The sequence below is a fragment of the Pinus tabuliformis genome, chromosome 5_2, assembly GCF_031772625.1.
Source record: "Pinus tabuliformis cultivar Carrire ecotype Pingquan chromosome 5_2, CPIR1, whole genome shotgun sequence".
Taxonomy (NCBI): Eukaryota; Viridiplantae; Streptophyta; class Pinopsida; order Pinales; family Pinaceae; genus Pinus; species Pinus tabuliformis.
Genome location: NC_142306.1, coordinates 756,137,109 through 756,157,799, shown reverse-complemented (window position 1 = coordinate 756,157,799; position 20,691 = coordinate 756,137,109). Strand labels below are relative to the sequence as shown.

Genomic DNA, 20,691 nt, shown 5'->3' with positions numbered 1-20,691 from the left:
GTAGTATTCCTTTAGTAAGAAAAAACCCATTATTCTCAATCAACGGTGTATTTTCTTGGAGGTAAGATGCTCCTAAATCAACTTGTATTGTGCTCAAGATTTTGAGGTTCTGCATGTTATCTCTGGTTCCTCCCATATTCATCTCGAGGGCGTTCTCCCTGCTCCTTTCTATCCTCCATTCTGGGGATCCCTAGCCCTTTTGTGTACGTTTCTGTCTTTCGAATGAAAATCGTAGCAGAAAATTTCCATTTCCATTTTGCATGTTAGGTCCATGGGGCTCAAAGTGGTAGTGAAAGATAAATTAGAGTCATAAGAATAGATCTCTCCTCCGAATCGCAATTGGCCTCTCAGAGTCTGGAAATGATGGAAACTATGGCCAAGAAGAGGAAATAGATTCATCATCTTGAGGCTCATTGTAGTATTGTCTATTAATTGGACTTGGGATTGGACTGTGGAATAGTTATCAGAGAAAAAAAAACTCCTTTCCTTTCCTAGGTAAATCCCCCTTAGTTTTTGGATATTAGAGCTAGAAATATCCTTTTTCAATTTCTTGGCATTGAGGTGTGTAGATATTTCTTGACAAAGGAGGGGAAGGAAGTTCCTTCAACCTGATTTATTCAAGGCTATTTGTAGCAGATACAGAGCTAAGAGAATGAGATAATGAGTTCATAATGGACATGGCATGGAAACTATGAGAGGATCACTAGTGGTAGATTGTGTCAACCCATTAGTATTGATGATGAAATATCTACTTAACTAATTCAGAGGCTTGATGAAGAGATCTAGCTTAGTGTGCAATGATGGAAAGAAAACTTAGGATCCTATGAGAAAAAATCCTAAGAATATAATACCAATCCTTGATGCAGAAAGTGAACTTCAAGAAGTTGAAAATCAAACTAACACATTCAAATCTATAAGTGGTCATTTAGATGGAGGGAATGGGAATCATATTGAAGTAGTTGGAAATCATATCTACCTCATAGTCACTCTTGCAATCATGCCACTAGGAGAAAATGATTGTTTTCATGTGAGCTATAAATTGAAGGAAATGAATGAAAATAGGGAAATTATGATATGGCCCCTCCTTAAAAGTGAAATGAATTTCTTTAGGTGCCTACCATTGATATGAAAGTCAAACTATTATCCTTTGAGGTTAGCAAAAATGAGAGTGTTAGAGATCTTGTTGCATTTTTCAGTAATGACTTTGGGTCATAACCATAGTTTCTTAAACTTGTCATGCTTATCTAAGTCCTCATGTCTTGTGTCCCACCGTTAGTCTAGGTACCATTTTTGGAAGTCACTTGGCTTGACCTTTTTGTCAAAGACCTCCTTCCATTCTTTTTTTATATTCATTTCTCTTGTTCTGCTCCTGAATTATCTTCTCTTGGACCTTGACCAACTAATTTCTTCTCCTTCGGATCTTATCTGGTTTTGCTACTAAATCTTGTAGAAGCTTCATCATAAGTAGCTCAAGCTAAATAGGTAACACTAACTCCATGCCATACCAGCTAAAAAGGAGCTTTCCCTATGTTCTCCTTGTGTTGATCATGTTTGCCCATAGTGCTAGTACCTAAGCTATGAGTCTCATGCCTTCATGTTCTTTGCTAAAGTGCTATTGACAATTTTAATGATATTTTTGTTTGAAGACTCAACTTGGTCATTCCCATGGGGGTAGTATTGAGATAAATAGCTGAGGATTATTTTTTATTTTTGCCAGAAAGATAAAATCCTAAACGACCTACAGGCTTTAGTTTTTTTAATTACTATTTGTTTAGGACAACAAAACCTAGACAAGATGTTATCTTCTAGTAATATAATGATAATGTGGTTAGTGGCATATTTGGTGGGGATGGACACTACCCATTTGCTGAAGTAATAAATAGTTGTAAGGATTCATCTATGTTGGCCACTGAAAGGGGAGATGTATTTATCCTATGAAGTAAAGGCCCCACTATTGCAAGGGGCTTCTACTTGGAAATTCTTCAAAGGTAATGTAGGGAGATTTTTTCTTCCAGCAAATGTCTGACATTCTATGTTAGCCCTAACAAATTTATGAAGATAAAAAAACATGGTAGCTTAATAGTACCCAAATGTTATAATTTAACGAGTTGTAGACCTTACTACAAAATGACCTCCATATATCCCTTGGTACATGTCAAATATTAGATATTCAACCTCATATTACATCATGCATTTTAGCTTTAGTCCCTCAAGATTTAACCACATCAATTAAGTACCTACAACATAGTATCTAGTAGTCTTTAGCTTCAAGGATCTTCTTTGATATTTATCCAAGCATAAAGGGAAAAAATTTGTGGTCAGTAAATGGGCTATGCCTTTATAGAAAGGAGAGTGATTATAACATACTTTTCCAAAATTACTTCATAAAGACTCCCTCCCAACCATTCTTAAAACTTATGAATTGATCCACTTTTTCTCACAACTTCTTTACATAAGGACATTTTATGATCAAATGAGTTAAATTTTTATCATATTCCCTACAAAGAATGTATCTTACAGGCTCATTTTTATATTTCTTCTACAAATTATTGCATCTTAGAACTTTCTTCGTTAAGACTAGCAACAATTTTTTTGGGAATTTTTCCAACACCTTAACCTTTTAGAACTACTTCCACCACCAACCTTTGTTCTAGGCTCAGGTGAGAAATTTACATGATACCCACCATGGAAGAATAATAACCTAAAGTTTGTTTTTTATCACACCACTATATCTTCCTCCTCTAAAATTTTGACATGACTTCTCTATAAAATCATCCCACTTGATGGCTTCATCTGCTACAAACAGTAGATATTTTTCCTTCTTCCACCTTTGTTTCCAAATCGAAGTATTGGCCTATTTCACTATGTGTTCAAGGGTGAAAATTTAAAATTCCACTTCCCTACACCAATTCTATCAATCATGCAAGCCCAAATTCATTTTGGCACCCAACACATGGATCCATCTCTATTCTTATCTATTCCCCATTTCCTCCTCTAAAATGTTTCTTGTCTTCCTTTGATTCCACCAATCTATGGACATGAATCTCCATTGTCTTTTAGCCACCAAATACTTCCCAAAATAGATTATATTTTCTAATAACCATCCTTCCTCATCTTTTTTTTCACTCATGTATTCAACCAAACCAGTGGAACATTTTCATTTTTCCCTCACCAAAGAAATATCAATACCATTTTTCTTATTCTCTAGAACTACTTTGATAACATCTAATAGGGTTGAAATCACATGGGAACTGAAGGGATAATACCTTCTTCCCAGTTCAAAGATTTGAAACCATGAGCTAATAGAATAAAAGTAAAATTACAAAATCAAACACAAAAATTGACTTGATTATAGGTTTCTCAGAGCATTAACCATAGTACGCTTCTCAAAATTGATCAATGTTTTGAAACCATTTAATACTTCGATAAACATACAACCAAACAAACATTCCCACAAGAATTTAAAACACAAGTGTCATGTGTAAAGGCTCACACAAAATATTGGGATGCAAACTGCATAGAAGAAAAAAAAAGTGAAAAGAATGAAGTTCCTACGTGAGTGGAGTGAAAATTCACATTAGAGTTGAAGACTGAATTAATTCTACATATTGTGCACATCCTGTCCTCCACACAAAGCCTCCATGAGGAGCCGTAAGCCACCTCTAATGCCAAAGGCATAACTGTATGCTAAAATTTATCCATTTATGCACATGAATTCTTTATGATAATCAAAATTCAAGACATCGAATTTGCAGCATTCCACACCATTCTCCAAGTTCATCTTACTCCTACATTCCATGGTTCAAGCTCTCATTCTAGAGAAATCGAATTTATGGCATTTTTATCTTTTTTCTAACATATACAATTTTTTTCTATATTTATGAAAATACTTGACTACAAATTTGTTAAGAATAGAATGTTTAAGTGAGCATGTTTCTTTTTAGAATAGTTGTGGTCATACTCTTTTTGTTTTCATTATTTTTCCTTATTTTTAGTGCCCGCCATAGGATGAAAAATCTTCTGATTTTTTGTTGTAGCTTTTGCTTCTATTGTAAGTCTACCAAAAACATCTATAACATGAATTTTGAATGGTTAGCTATGTGAGCCAATTGTGTTTGCAATATAGTTACCAAATATGGTCGTATTTAGGCACGGGGTGCAAAAATATGGTCCAACCATGGATACAACCATACTTTGTATACTTTATGGATATATATACAATTGAAAAAAGTTAAAACACAATAATAAACACTATGATGACCTTCATTTGGCATTGCCTTTTCAATTTTTTTTTTAATCCCATCCACCTGACTAACCATTTTTCTTATACAACTGTAGCATAGTTGGGTTTTGTATGGGTTGGTTTGTCTCTGAAATTTCCCATCACAACTATAAACATAGTTACCGATCAAATGAGAAAATTACCTAATACCAGTTTTTTGGGGTAGCAACAATTGACTCGATTTTGAGAAGTGGTGATTCAAAATACACATTTTTTTAGCATATTTTTGGCAATTTAAATTTTCTTATGTATCAAGTATGGACATTTTTTTTAAACGTTAGTGATTTTCATGCTAATTTTAAAAAGTGTTGATGCAACATCAACACATTTTTTTCGAAGGCTTATTTTTTACACTTCAAATCTTTTTATGTATCAAGTGTGAACATTTTTTTTTTGTTAGTGATTTTCATCTTGATTTTGAAAAAAGTTGATGCAACATCAACACTTTTTATTTAGAGGGCTTATTTTCTACACTTTAAATTTTCTAATGTATTAAGTGTAGATATTCTTTTTAAATGTTGGTGCTTTTGATGTTAATAATAAAACATAAAAAATAAAATAAAAAAGCATGACCAAAAAAAAAATTCAAACTAAAATAATATGTAAAAGAAAAAGAAAAAGAAAACAATAAAAAAGTAAAAAATAACAAAATTAAGTTGAAAAAAGAAAAAAACTAAAAAATATCAAAAAATTCAAATATTGAAAAAAAAAAACACACAAACTTAAAAAAATAATAATAGAAAGTAATAAAACATAAAATAATAAATAAAAAAACATCACAAAAAAACAAAAATATTAAATATATTAAAAAAAAAGACAAAAAAAAATTATAAAATGTAAAAAAAAAAAAAAAAATCAAAATTAACTTGTAAAAAAAAACAAAAAAACGAAGTACAACTAAAAATTAAAATAAGGCATTAAATTAAAAAACCATTTAAAATATATATATTTAAAAAAAAAATTAAAAAAATTATAATTTAAAAAAAATTAAAAAAAAATAAAAAGTAAACAAAAAAATAGGTCAGGGTGGCAGGGGCCAATTCCAAGAGTCAGCCCTTGCCACCCCAAGGTAGTTGGGCTATAGGGGCGGGCAAGAAGGGAGTTGCACACAACCCTCTCCCCCCGGCACACCCCCGCAAACTAAGCAACCCAAGGTGGCAAGGGTTGATTCCCGGAATCGGCCCCTGCCACACATGGATCGGCTGGGATGCAAGGGTGGGCAGGGAGGGAGATGCATGAATCTCCCTCCCTGGCCATCCTCGAGAACTAGCTGGCTAGGGGGTGGCATGGGCCGACTCCCTGAGTCAACCCCTGCCACCTCCTTGTCAGCTGGGCTGTGAGGGAGCTGACCACTACTGCCCCCTGGCTAATTGGCCCGCGGGGGTGGGTGGGGGGGGAGATGCACCTAAAACGCCCACCCCCAAGGCCCAACAAGCCAGGAGTGGTAGGGTCCAATTCCTGGAATCGGACCTTACCACCCGTGGCTTGTTTTTTTTGGTTTTTTTTTTTAATTCTTTTTAATTTTTTTAAATTGGTTTTTATTATAATGTTTTATTTCTTATTGATTTTTTATTTTGTTTCTTTAAATGTTTATTATTTTCATGGTTTTTATTTTATTTTATTTATTTAATTTTTTTTTAATGTTTTATTTTGATTTTGTTAATTATTTTATTCATTGTTTTTTTAATTATTTTGTTTCTATTTTAGCTTTATTTCCTAACTTAAAAAATATTGTTTTTGATTTTTTTCGTTTATTTATAAAACAAATTCTTAAAATTGTGTGTGTGTGTCGATATATATATATATATATATATATATTGCAAGGTCCATGTCGATGCTTGTCTAGCTACCCGATCCCATTATGTGCAATTTGATAGTTGATTTTAAATTTTTCCTTGCAACGAATTGAGTTTGTATCCACAATGTGTTAATTTCATGGTTAGCCTCTAAGTTTTCATTACAATGGGTTGAATTCACCTACACTGCGTGTCAATTTGATGGTTGATTTTTAATTTTTTATTGCAATGTATCAAGTTGTGTTAGGCTAAGATTTAAAATTGCTATAAATTTACCATTTATAAAACAATTTACTCTTGGTAGAATAACTCTTTCATTCAAGTGTTCATGTTTAAATCTTTTTTAGTCATAAAAATTTTCCATAATGTCATGCTTGAAATATATAAAAAACTTAAGATTTTTTTCTAATCATAATATTTGGTTTTAATTCCATGGTTGAAAATTTGTCAAGATTTTAATGTTTTTCTAAGTCATGATATTTTAGCTTTAATGTTATTGTTGAAAACGATTATACGTATGTTTTTTTAGCAACCTCCCCAAAAATTGTTTGAATTTTAAGGTTTTTCAAAGACGTGATATTTTAAATTTAATGTCATGCCTAAAAATCTCAAAATTTTAAGGCTTTTCAAAAACATGATATTTTATCTTTAATGTCATGCTTGAAAATCATTGGAATTTTTAAAAAATTCGGAGTCATCATATTTTATTTTTAACGTCATTATTAAAAAATGTTGAAAATTAACCATGAAAAAAAAGATGTTATTCTAGCATCAACACTTTTTTTCTAGGGTGTTTCTTGCACACAAAAATTTGGTTTTTATTTTCATTTTTAAAAAATGTTGAAAATGTACCCAAAAAAAAAAAATGTTATTCGAACATCAACACTTTTTGTTTTCAACTTGTTTTTTCATGTTTTTTTTTGTGTTTTTGGGCTAGAGTACCCATTTTGAGCTAATAGTTCCTGTTTGATCAGTAACTATGTTTACAACTCACGTGGTCTCAAACAAAGTCAACTCTCTCAGTAGAGCACACTATTTTTTTTAGCCATGGTTGCACCTTGTATTAGCCATAATTTCTACATTTGTTTCTTTAGTCATCACATTGTTATGGCATGTATGGAACAAAGATTGTTTAGGGTAGTGTTACATTGGGACACATACTTGCACCTTGGTTACATATCTTGGATGGTGATGGAGTGGTGGAAACATGGATATATCCTGAATATTTCTAGGTCAGACCTCTTCTGGATGCTTGGATGTACCATGTTGGATGAGGGGACATCCATGCCTCCCCTGCCTATGATTTTACATCATGCCAAAAATCCCAAAACCTCTACTAGGTCCCAACAATTTGTAGTGGGTTCTTTCCTATCGTCTACCTTATTTAGTGTTTGTTAGTTTTCGACATTAAGTTGATTTTGGGCATTGCTTTAGAGATAGAAACTCCCATTTTTATTTGATTTTCAATGTGTTTTCCTTGGATCCAAAATTTCGCCAGCTAGAGAGTCATTCTCGTAGCATTAGAGAGGCATTCCTTTGGTGTTTGAGAGGACTATGTTTCTCTTTTTACACAATAACATTTCCTTGATTAAATTTCAAATTTTATCATTATTAGTATTATTTTTTATGAGACATGAACATTTAGAAATACATGTTTCATTAGATATCAAAATGTGCAAATGTTATGACACATGATGTTTTTAAAATTAATTAGGTTTAATTTGTTTAAATTATGCATTTTCCAATAGTTATCCATGTAATTTTTATAGATCTGGCTAGGAACCTAAGTGTCATGTCACCCTCCAATCAACAATATTTTTGTAAGTTACTATTGTACACATAAGAACACCATTGCCAATTTATTTTTCTAAAAAAATCAATAGTCTCACAAGTACATAACCTCTTTTAAATTTGTCACTGTTCCTATATTGCAAATTGTTTTTCTATGGTTTTGTAGAATTACATTTCCACCCTACGATACCATTGTATTTAAATAGGAATTAAAAGGGAGATGAGTAGTACCCCACCAAAACTTTCCTTAGACGTATATTGTTATTGGTTACCCATAAGTCCTAGAATATGCAATTCATTTATATAGCAATTTTCATTACTTACTAAGACATTGGCACCTTGTATAGTAAAAAATATGATTCCTATTCCATTTCACATGCGGTTATTACTTTTTCCCATGCAACAATCGCACCTAACCATGGTTGTGGAAATATGACTTGTCGTCGGCATACTACTGATATAATAATAATTAAGGTTTAGGAAATTTATGTGGAATAAAATGAGCATACATTACTCAACCTTTTATTAAAACTTTTTTTAAATCTCCAGTAAGTATCATGGCGAATATTAAATTTATTGTAATGTTTATTATGTGATATTTCCTCTAAGTTTGAAGTCTCTAGAGACTCCCTAGTTCCATATGGGTTAATTTATTATTTTCCATTTCACACATAGAGATCTTGGATACAAATTAAATTGCATCCATACACTTTTACCCTAGATTACCCTAAAGAATCTAACGTCTGTTAAGTGCAAGGTTGGTTTGGCAAATGTTATGGGGGAAAGGCACGGAAAATAATTCATGTTTCACCTCCTCAGCGTGAGAGGGGATAGATTCCTAGTGGTTCTCATAAGAAAACCCAACCATTCAACCTAGGAGTAGTGGCGATGTCCATTTCACACACTGAAATGACATTTCTCACTTGCCCCCGTTTTAGTTGTTTCGAGGTAAACAATTGTACCTTTGCTTCTTGGTTGCATTTTTTCTTGCTTTGGTTTTCGTGGTTCTGTCCCTTTTTGAATCACAATTTATTTTGTTTGACACTGTAGGATACTACTGGACTGTTGCAAGGGATAATTTGCTAGTGCCCAACTGATAGTATCATCACACTTGAGGTAATTCTATTCCATGACCTACCTTACATCTCTAGCATTAACTAAGTTAGGGCTTCCATCTTAATGGCTAATGGATTCCCTCTGATGTTGGCAATAAAAAAAAATCTCTGGAGCTGGAAATGGTTTTTGATTAGTCGCCTTGCAAATGGGAGTCAACATGCCTATTACAAGTAATAAACCCCTATTTTGGTTTAAAAATTTCCCTTAAGTCTTTTTTGTCCTTTCGTACCAGTTCACTGCAAGAACCCTGGAATTGTTTTATTACCTGAATTGTTCTTCCTTTTCCCCATATTTTTGTTACAGGATCATTTACTCAGTAGGGTATGCAAATGGCATTACTCTCCTTTACCCCCCTTACTATTCCTTCCATATTTGTAGGTGCCATAATTTCCTTTGCTCATTTTTATTTTCATTATTACTTTACAGGTTTTACCCTGTCCAAGGTTTTGTTCCAGTTGACATTGCTTGGAGTTCATCTTGTATATTTAGAAAGTAAAGAAAAAACTTGAGGATTGTTGGGCATTTAGCCAAGGATAATTTCCAGTTGTATATTCTTTTATTAAAACTTAGTTTGGCGGTTGTCACACTCCCAATCGTTCCACTTAGATATTCTGAAATTTTCTTGTAGAATGACATCACATTGTTTTTAAATTTATTTTGTTCCCTTATGGGGTGTAGAATTTTTCAAATGATATGGGCATATGAGAGGAATTCTTTTTTTTGGTTTGAAAAGGAGATTCATTGTATAGATTGTGCTCTCATTGTTTCTAATGGTGGTTATCATTTACTTGTTGTATTGTTAATTTTATTTCTTGTTCTTTACTAGAGTTTATTTCATTTCTTGTTCTTTACTAGATCTAGAACTACCACATCAGTGGAAAAAAAATTCTTTCTTTTTGTTTACCTTAATGTTCGGGGTATAGACAAACCCTAGTATAGATAATATTCAAATATTTCTTTTTTCTTTCACTTATCTTATAAACAAATTCCCTTATCATTCTTTATATTAGTATCGTGCTCCTGGGACTACTTTAACAGTGAGGTTATGTTACCCGATAGCTAACAATGACAAAGAAAATAATAGAAGGAAGCTATCATTCTATGGAAATTTACTTTTAAGTTATTTCATCACTCATGCCATGTTCCATCATCCATAGAGTTTGCAGTCTGCACATGGAATTTTTATAAATTAGATGATTTAAAGTGTATGTAAAATTACATATCTGGCTAAATAGCACCGGCAAACTTACATGCCTTTATTATCATTTTCATGTCTAAATAGTATAAAGTGGACATCTCATGAAAATATCATTTTTTATTGAAATGTTGAGTAATTTTTAAGTATGCTAATTTGCAGAGTTATATTGTGAGTAGTTTCCAAATCAGAGTGATCATTTTTCTCTTTGGCTTTGCTGAGATGTTCCAAAGTCCAAACCCTATGAGTCTAATACACAATGATAGTTTAGGATGCCTTTTGTTTATTTTGTCGAGTGGATTTACAAAATAGGGACCTCCTTTTCTTTAAGGTGTAGATACCAATACCTTGTCCTGACCTGGCCTTCTAACAATTGTTTAACTATATCCAGAGTGCTAGATTATGCTAGTGGCCATCTATAACTGACAGTAGAAGGAAATATGTAATAGAATTTTGTCCCATAGAATGGCCTTTGAATTTTTATTTGCAAGATAAATTAAAGTCAAATTAAAAGTCTCCAGAGTGTTAGATTATGCCATTAGAAGCCTGTAACTAAAAATATGAAATAGCATTTGGTCGCATATAATTGAATTTGAATTTTGATTGTGAGATAAATTAAAATCAAATTAAACACCTTCAAATTTTTTTATTATAATATTAAGGTTAATTTCATTGATTTTAATTGACATTTATTTCAAGGTGTTGATTGTTATTATGGATAATCTCTAGTCATAATACAATCAACAGTAGAGTTAAAGTTATAGTATTGAAACAATCTACTTTGGAATGGATGGTTTTGGTTTTCAGATACAGATTACAAGTCAACTTCCGTAATGATAATAGGGCATTGATATCGGGTTTCCCTCTCGTCATTGCTATGATTATAGGCAGGCTTTGTTGGAACACAATGTAGAATCTAGATGGGGATGAATTAGAAGTCTACTTCTAGATTAAATAGGCCAAGCTATGCTATGTTGATCCTTAAATATTAGCAAGTTTTACGTTTGATGTAGGATATAATGGTATTAGGTCAAGGTTTTCTTTTATCATTAACTGATATAGTAATATGATATGGGTTCAATTGGATGGTTTAGAAAAAAGTGTCGAACTTGAATCCAAATTAAGATGGGTAGAATTAGAGACTTAGTAATAGAGTAGACCCTTAACAAAATGATTTTATATCTCAACATTGACATGGAAAATTCTTTGGTCCCAAGTGTTGAAAAAGGTTCGCTAGTGTCATATTTCTCTTGATTGTCAAGTATGGATGGTCAATGTGAAGTTATGAACAATACATGCTATAATCAACAATAGGTAGTCTTAAGTCAATACACAGGTTTTATAGAATTGATAATGTTGAATTTTTCAGTAAAGTAGAGAAGCCACTAAGGGTTATGTTGATTATCAAATAGTGGCAAGATAATTTTTATTCCATATGTGAAGTGCATAGTTTCATATTTCTACTATCATTTTCTAGTTTCTTATAAATATTTATAGAATTTTAATTTAGATGTTCTTGAACTCAAGACTAACTTGAGTAGAGATTTTGAATTAGAAGCCTCCACAAAAGGCTTCAGATTATTATGATGATTGTTGAATTGAGGCTTCTGTGATCCATATCAATTTAATGAGAAATTTTTCGGCGTAAATCACATGAAATTTCATTTGTCGACGCGTTTCAAACCAACAAGTGTGGTTCATCGTCAGGACAAGTTGAAGAATCAGATCCAACTTCGCATATTAAATAGTAAGAGTAGAACACCCAACGACTACAAATGAAACGCATCGACAAATGAAATTTCATGTGATTTATGCCGAAAAATTTCTCATAAAATTATTATGATGATGCTAACAACCCCATATTTAGAATTACATAGGAACCTTTAGTGACATTCAATTCAATGGACTCAAGCTTAGAAACCATGAGTGGTGTGTATCTATATGGGCAAAGTCACCTAGGACATGCACTTGGCCGCAACTTCTTTTGTGCGCTCTGCATTCATTCAAAATCATGGGGCATATCACTTCATAGGACTTGTCCCCTATTGGGGGTTATATTAGCTATCCACTTTTTTCAACCCAACAAGCAATTACTAACACAGGTGTTTTTTATAATTTATGAAACACTTAAATGTGAACTTCTAACACATTTGGAGGCTTTGTAGAAGAGTAGAGACCTACTAGATGTATGTTTAATGTGTAAAAACTGCATTGAATAAAATTTGTATGTCAAAGGCGAGGTTGCTGACTAGTATTGTAAGATGTTTTTGTATAGTCAATATCACATTTTCCTCAATCTGACTGCAAATTGAAAGGATAGGAAAGTTAATACAAAAGTAGAACCCTACAATCATGTAATTGTTTGGAAGTGCCTTGGTTTGTAGTAGAAAAAATAGTGTTTTGTCACATGAAAATATATTTTTTGCATCAAAAAACTTTCCTACATGTCCCTACTGCACCAATTTCCTTAGTTATTTTTAATATCAGTCTTATAGAATCAAAATTCCTATTGTGCTTTTGGTAACTAAGCCTTCAAATAGGTGAGTCTTTTGCCTTTGGCGGGAAGAACCAGATGGCTTTTACAACATCAAATTAATTCAAAACTACGGATAGGACTTGTTAGCAACAATTTCTAATTGTCAACCACTTTGGGGATGAAATTAGAAGCCTCTAATACGAGCGCTTATAATACTATCTAACAATAACCAAAACTCATAGTTCACTAATGATAACTCTGAAGGGGGACACATATAGAAAAAAGATTTATTTCTCTTAAATTTCAGGTGTAATAATATGGTGGTCTCCATTGTTTTATTTTGGTGAAATGAAGTGTGCCAAACATCAAGTTGTCATTTGTGTTACAATTATCGATAAGTACCAAATTTCAAACGAGAGTGGCCATTAGTTGACTTTCACACCTCTGTTGGACTACCGAGTCATTATCTTACTTTCATATCTATGATGGATTATTGAGCCTTCAATTACTGCTTATAGTCAAAGCATTCACACTTTCCTTAAGGATCTTTTGAATCTCAAAAAAATAACATGTATGTGTCATGTACTTCCTTGTTCCTGGACATTTCACTACATGAATAACTTAATTGTCAATTTTTTTCTAATAATAATAATTTAGTGCACAATATAGGCATAGTGAGCACAAAGGTGAGTTCAATAACATAATTGGCATTCATCTAAACTTGTAAAATAACTGACATTGGGAAAATAGAATTAAGGGAAACTTTTGAAACTTCAAAAATAGAATTAATTTCAACTTTTGATGTGCACTCTTTTAGTGTAATGTTGTTTTTATACGTTAATAAGTGTTTTCCTAGTGTAATGTGTAAATGTAAATTGGCCTATAGTGCTAGTAGCAATGTGGTGTAATTCAAAAGGAATTTATGCTATTATTCTATTTTTTTTAATGATCCATGTTGTTTATACTATTTGTTGGTTGATAGTACTATAATCTAAAAAGATAGAGAATACCCACACAATATAGTAGATGTATGTAATTTGGATGTTAGTGGCCTATACACACCCATTGTTCAACCAAAAATGGTCTCATCATGATGTGCAAGGTATGTTTCTACACATTTTTATAGTTTGCGGGGCTGGTTTGACATCCTTCTTACAATTTGCAAACCATCGACATTGTAGAGGATGTCATCAAAGAGGTGCATAAACCCTCTCCATTTCTATTTTATTTTAGGGTTTCAATCTATAAAGTGTGCGTTAATATAATATGATCTTCTGTCGCTTATTTCTATACAATTTTTGTTCAAAACCATGCCCAAACCCCATACATGTTGTAGGTTTCACCCATTATTTTTTCTTTCATAGGAAAATTATGTAGCTTGAAAGGATTCCCCACAATCTACCTTATTTGTAGCTAGTAGTTGGTCTAATGGGAGCTCTAAGAGCCTTTCAAAGTCTCATTCCCTACTAGCAACTCCCTTGACTATGAACACTGATGCATGGAATTTCCTCTATGTATTAGAAGGATACGTTGTTAGGCTGGAGATAGATGTTTTAGGCTTGGATTTTTATTATTCCTTTAACAGCTTCAAATTTGATCTTCTGGGAATGAACACTATTTCAAAGTGAGAAACCCCTCGCTAATTTGCTTGTTGAAAACCTGATTCCTAATAATGTTCTCTTAATGGATTTCGACCACACCAATCCTCAGTGGTAATGACATCCAACCTTGTGGAAGCGCCCATATTTTTTTTAGAAACGTTAATAGCACTTAAGAGCCATCTTTCTTTAAGAAATTCTAATAACTCGTAAGAACCTTATATTTTTTGAAATGGTAACACCCCAAAGAACCTCTCTAGGAACTCATCCTCGACCTGAGACCAGAGAGTCCACCATAAATTCCATATCCACAGTGGCAGAGTTAACATACCTTAAAGCCATGTTATAATTTGATGTCCATGTTAGATTTCAAGATAATTCAAACCCTTTATATAGTTACACCTCAACGCCTTCCCCAGCAGGAAGGCTGCAGAATTTCCCAACGATGGTCTTCATGATCCACAAGCCCTTCACAATGCATTTCATGATATTGAACCTGTTATTCCTAAAATTATCATCTTTGGGGATAAAATGGTAGAAACCACCGGGATTGTGATTGAATCGATCACATAGTATAAAATAGTGTTGTGAAGCTCCTAACATAGTATAAATTCACCATGAAAATGAACGTTTTCAGCCCTTTTCCATCTCAGTTCACTTTTCCTTACGCTACCATCACTCTGTTAATAGGGTGGCTGAGTACATAGTCAAGATTTGAACCTACCTTGAGCCACTCCATGCTTAGGGTTTCAAACACTCTCTAGTAGAGACCTTTTTTCACTATTATTAACTAATTATATGCCATGTCAGGGTTCTAAAACTCTCCCATCTATAGATCTAGATTTTTCATCTGTAAATTTGCATGAAGCTATAATATGAGGATTAATAAGAAACACTTTTAACCCTTGATTTTAATTCATATGGATCAATGTTAAAAGAAATGTGAAATGAATATATGTTATTTAATCTTAACTTTTTTATTTTTATTTTTATTTTCATTGATGTTTTATTTTGCAGTCTTGAGTGTGGTGTCCATCCCTCTGGAAAATCCCTTAGGGAAAAGAATCTCTCTCTAAATGTGGTGGAATATTTTGCAATTTTTTCATGTGTTTGTCTTGTGGTCAATACTATACATGTCTCAACTTCAGACATTATGCCAAAGGAGGATTTTTTTTACTATTATATAGTATACAAGAAAGTGCACTAAAGTCCAGTAAGTGTGTTGATATTCCATACTCATGGTGTCTTGGGTATTATTACTTTGTTGGTTGTGGTCTCAACATAATACTATGAATAATTGTTTCTTTCAAATTTTACGGTCAAGAAAAAATAGAGAACTTTCCACAACCATGCTTTTTAAATTTCTCCCTCAAGAAAACTAATAAACCAAATGAAGTTCAACAAATTTTTCAAATTTCCATTATTTTCCCTGTTCTCCTCGTTGTCATGATATAATTTTTATTGTTGTTAAATTAATTGCAGTTGTAAATTCTGATTACACAATTGATTTGACTACTTTAATAACCAAACCCTAACCCTTTATTTAAGTAAAACGATGCAATGCATATATTTCACAAAAAACATAACTTTTTAGCCAGCCTTTCATTCAAAACATAAGCTTACGGATCATCATTTTCATCCATGCATCATTTTTTCTAAAACAAGTTAAATTTATAGTAAAAGAAGTTGAGACATGCAGAGAAACTTGACACATAAAATGCAACTCTATTAGAACATTAAAAACCCACTCACTTTTAACTAGATTATCTTATATTTGTGTAATGCTTGTTATTGCATTTTATAATATGTTTATGCACATGTTGATGATAATGAATTTTTAATTGCAACAATTAGTGATTACACACAATCTCTCCAATTCCAAAATCTGAATGAGGAGAAGAGGAACATTGAAGTTTAGGTGCATATCACCATCTACCTTAGTATTTGAAATTTATCATTTTTAAATTTCTTGTATATACATGTGTATATACATATGTGGAATGCTTGATATTTACTTTTCATTATTATGATCAAACATTATTTTGCATTGCTCTTTTAAGTGATCAAGGGTGGAAGAAGATGTACAATTTCCATTTTTAATCTTGTAGTGGGTGATGTCATATTTGTCAATATTGATGATAAGGTATATTGAACTCGCTTATGTAATTACTAAGAGTATTGTCAATGTGACGCTTCATTTATAAATTGAATAATTATTCTATGAAATATGTATCTCTCCTTTTCAGGTCCCTGCAGATGGAATTCTTATTACTGGAAATTCCCTGTTGATTGATGAATCTAGTATGAATGGGGAGAGTGAATTTTTATGCACTTTTCTTGTTGGTCTCTTAGCAGTGATTTTCCTGTGAAAGGTGGGAACATTTGCATGAGGCTATGGCTGCTTAAATTTTTCTTCTAGGTTTCTAAAGATAAGAAAGATCTTTGTATGATGCCTAGTTGTAAGGTGGAATATGGCTATGGAACTATGTTGATGAGTTGTTATGCCTAATTATCATATGAAAATAGTTATTCTTCGTGATTCCCATTTAAAGGATTATATTTCTCTATTAATTTTTTTGTCTACTTTTTTTTATAATAATATGGTTGGTTTGGACTTCTATTACCTTATTTCAGGTAATTGATGTGTGACTGAATCCTTCATCAATGAAGGATTTCCATCACTCCACTTAAGCAATTGACTCAATATATTTCCATCTCCTTTCATTGAAGGAATGATTTTATTAAATTTGGTTAAGTAATCAATTAATTGCCATTTCCTTCTTATGAAGCCATGATTTCAATTGGATTCAAAAGGACAAGTGGAGCATCCAAACTAATCTAGCATATTTTTTTGGAGTCTCATATATACTGATGATTAAAAGGGATGGTACTTTTTAATTTTCATACAAACTTGTTTTTCCTTATCTACCTCCTCTTTGTTTGAATTTCAAATAAAATCACTACTTTATGTCTTGCTTGTTTCATTTCCAAGTACAATTGTTGCTCCTATTCTATAGTTCTAGTCTTCATGGTCCTGATTCCTTTTTCTGTGTTGCCTTAGATCATTGCTATTATTTTTTCTCTAATTTTCTTTTACCTATGTTAAAGAAAATATTTTTCTCAACATTTTTGTCACCAATGTCATGATTCTCCTCTTCCATAAGAGGTGAAATCATGGTTTGTAGAGGTTGTAGTGGAATATTACGTATTGTGAATTATTGTTATGTTGTTTCATATAATTGTCGGGTAGTTAATAGATACTATATTATTAAATAAGGGACGCAAGGTCATACTTGATCATCCCCATTTTGGATCCAGCTTGCCTATAAAGGGAAATATATTATATGTAGTAAGGTTTATTTTTGACATTTTCTTAATACAAACATTATTTGTTTGAGAAATATCCTATTAGGGGTGACACCCAACAACCTTGTAGGCTACAACTCCATGATAATGGGTGCAAAACTATCATTTTTTTGCTTTCATGCTGGAGGATTATTTGCCTTAAAGAGTTATAATTCCATCCAATGGTATATGTCATTCTATTGTAGCTGTTAGGGGTTTAGTTTGTAGGAATTTACATGGTAAGTTCCTCAGACAAAACACCAAAAGACACCACTCACAAATAGATAACAGATCAATACACCAGTATTCTTGAGGTGGTTAAAACCATCAAAGAGGGAAACAATCTACAGCCTAAGCCAATGTGGCCACTTCAGGAAATTTATTAATAAAAGAATGAAAATTTACATAAGCTTCTCTCAAGAACGTCACCATACAAATGACTCTCCATGCTCTTTCAATACAGAACATGGACCAATCGGGTGTTAAGCCATTGATCAAGTGTTGGTAATACCGAGGAGAGAATGAACCGTCAGATCACTTCATGTCTAGAACATATTGTGACCATCGGATTGTAAGTTAGAAATGTACATAGTAAAGAAACAGACTTTACCTAACTCTACACTAGACCAAGTTATAGTTAACTAATTCCTATGTGTCGGAATATCCTAACATCCACCCTTAAGAACAACTTGGGATAGGATTGAAAGATGTACAAATATGACACAATAGGAGAAGGAAAGAGGCATTAGAACATATCCCCCGTTAGAGACAACATACCGAACTCCAACCATAATCGAAGTTTAGTAAACTTTGCCTTTGTGAGAGCCTTTGTAAAGATGTCTGCAATTTGATCATCGGTTGAACAATATTTCACTTCAAGAACATGGTCATGAATGAGATTTATGATGAAGTGCATGTGTAGTTCAATGTGTTTGTTACGCTGATGTTGGACTGTACCTTTGCATAGTTGAATGGTACTTTGATTATCACACCAAACTGTAGTCGGATGCTGCTACTGAAAGCCAAACTTTGACAAGATTTGACAAAGCCATAGGGCTTCCTTATTAGCTTCTATGGTGCCATGATACTTTGCTTCTGCTGAAGAAAGAGAAATGGAACTTTGTTTCTTGCAAGCCCATGTAATAGGTCCAGAACCAAGAGTGAAGACATAACATGAAGTAGACTTTCGATCATCATGGTCACCAGCCCAATTGGAATCAGTGAAACCAAGCAATAGAGGAGATGCTTATGCACTGTAATGAATCCCAAAATAAACTGTACCTCGAACATAACAAAGTATTATTTTAGCTACTTTCCAATGTCTTTCATGTGGGTTTTGCATAAACTGAGAAATAAGGCCAACAACAAAGGAAATGTTGTGATAGGTATGGGTCAGATGTAAAAGTTTTCCTACAAGCTGATGGTATAAGGTAGCATCAACCTCAGGGGAAGTACAAGTAACTAAAAGTTTGGTTCCAAATTGAAAGGGAGAAGGGGACGACTTATAACCTTCCATGTGAAAGTGATGTAGAGGATCACAAGCATACCTGGACTGGGAAAGGGGAATACCTTCCTTGGATTGCAAGACTTGAAGACCAAGAAAATAATGCAAGTGTCCTAAGTCTGTCATTTCAAACTGTTTTTTAAGGTTGTAATTCACATGGTTTAAAAGGTTGGGATCACTACCAGTAAGGATAATATCATCAACATAAAGAATAAGAATGATAAGAGACTTACCCACTTTCTTGGTGTAGACAATATTGTCAGAATGACACCTAGAAAATCCAATATCTAAGATAAATATATCCATTTTGGCATACCAAGCCCTAGGGGCTTGCTTGAGACCATAAAGGGATTTCTTAAGCTGACATACAATGTTGGAATTTGTTTGTATAAATCCACAAGGTTGTTCCATATAGATTTCTTCATGTAAGTCCCCATGCAAGAAGGCAGATTTAACATCCATCTATTGGACCTCCCATTTGAAAGAGGCAGCAAGGGAAAGAATAAGGCAGATAGAGTTCATTTTTGAAACAGGGGAGAAGATTTCAGTATAGTTGATGCCTTCAACTTGTAAAAAACCCTTAGAAACAAGACAAGCTTTATGTTTATCAACTTTTCCATCTGGTCCAAACTTGGTTCTGTAAACCCATTTACATCTAACAATTTTTCTTTCATTTGGAAGAGGAACAAGATCCCATGTATCATTTTCCAATAATGAATGATATTCTTCATTCATAATTGCATCCTAATCTGGATGGCCTGAAGCTTCTGCAAAGGAGTTAGGATCATAATTCGTTGAAGCTTGAGCCAGTAAAGAAGAGGATCTATCGAACTGAGAACGTGTATGTCGTTGATCTGTAGGATCACCTACTGCATCTTGAGTAGCATAGACCCATTTTGGAAGTTGAGGAGCTGAAGGAGGATCCTCAGAAGGTGGCGGAGGATTTTCATCCTCACTGTCATCATCTAAAGAAGAAATATTTTCAGAAGTAGAAGGGATAGAGAGAGGTGGCACATCCGTTGAACTAGGCTCGTAAGCCCATATATTTTCAGAAAACTTACATCTCTTCTATAATAACATCTTTGGACTTAAGTGGAATAAGTCTATATCCTTTGACATCTTTAGAATATCCAGCAAAAATACATTTTTCACTCTTAGTTTCTAAAGATTTATGTTTCTCATCTAGAATATGGGCCCATGCTTCACTTCCAAAAACACGAAAGTGACTTACATTTGGTTTAATTGAGCTCCATGATTCATCTGGAGTGATTTTCTTTAAAACCTTAGTAGTAGTGCGATTTACTATTTAATTTTCACAGTTAATTTCTTCTACCCAAAAATTAAGACTAAGTCCTTTAATTGAAGCACACAATTAGCCATTTCCTTTAAGGTGCGATTCTTCCTTTCAGCTACGCCATTTTGTTGCGGAGTATATGGAACAGTATGTTGCACGTGGATTCCATGCTTAGTGCAAAATTTGATGAATTTTTTGTTAACATATTCTCCTCCATTATCAGATATTAGCTTAAGAATTTGATGTCCAGATTGTTTCTCAACAAAGGCCTTAAAGGCCAAGAACATGTTAAAT

The 20,691-nt window shown here is 33.1% G+C and overlaps 1 pseudogene; it reads right to left on the bottom strand.

Annotated features, from left to right (window-relative positions):
* Positions 1–14,322: 14,322 nt before the first annotated feature.
* LOC149161469 (protein ENHANCED DISEASE RESISTANCE 2-like) lies at positions 14,323–14,993 on the bottom strand (annotated as a pseudogene).
* Between the last annotated feature and the right edge of the window lie 5,698 nt (positions 14,994–20,691).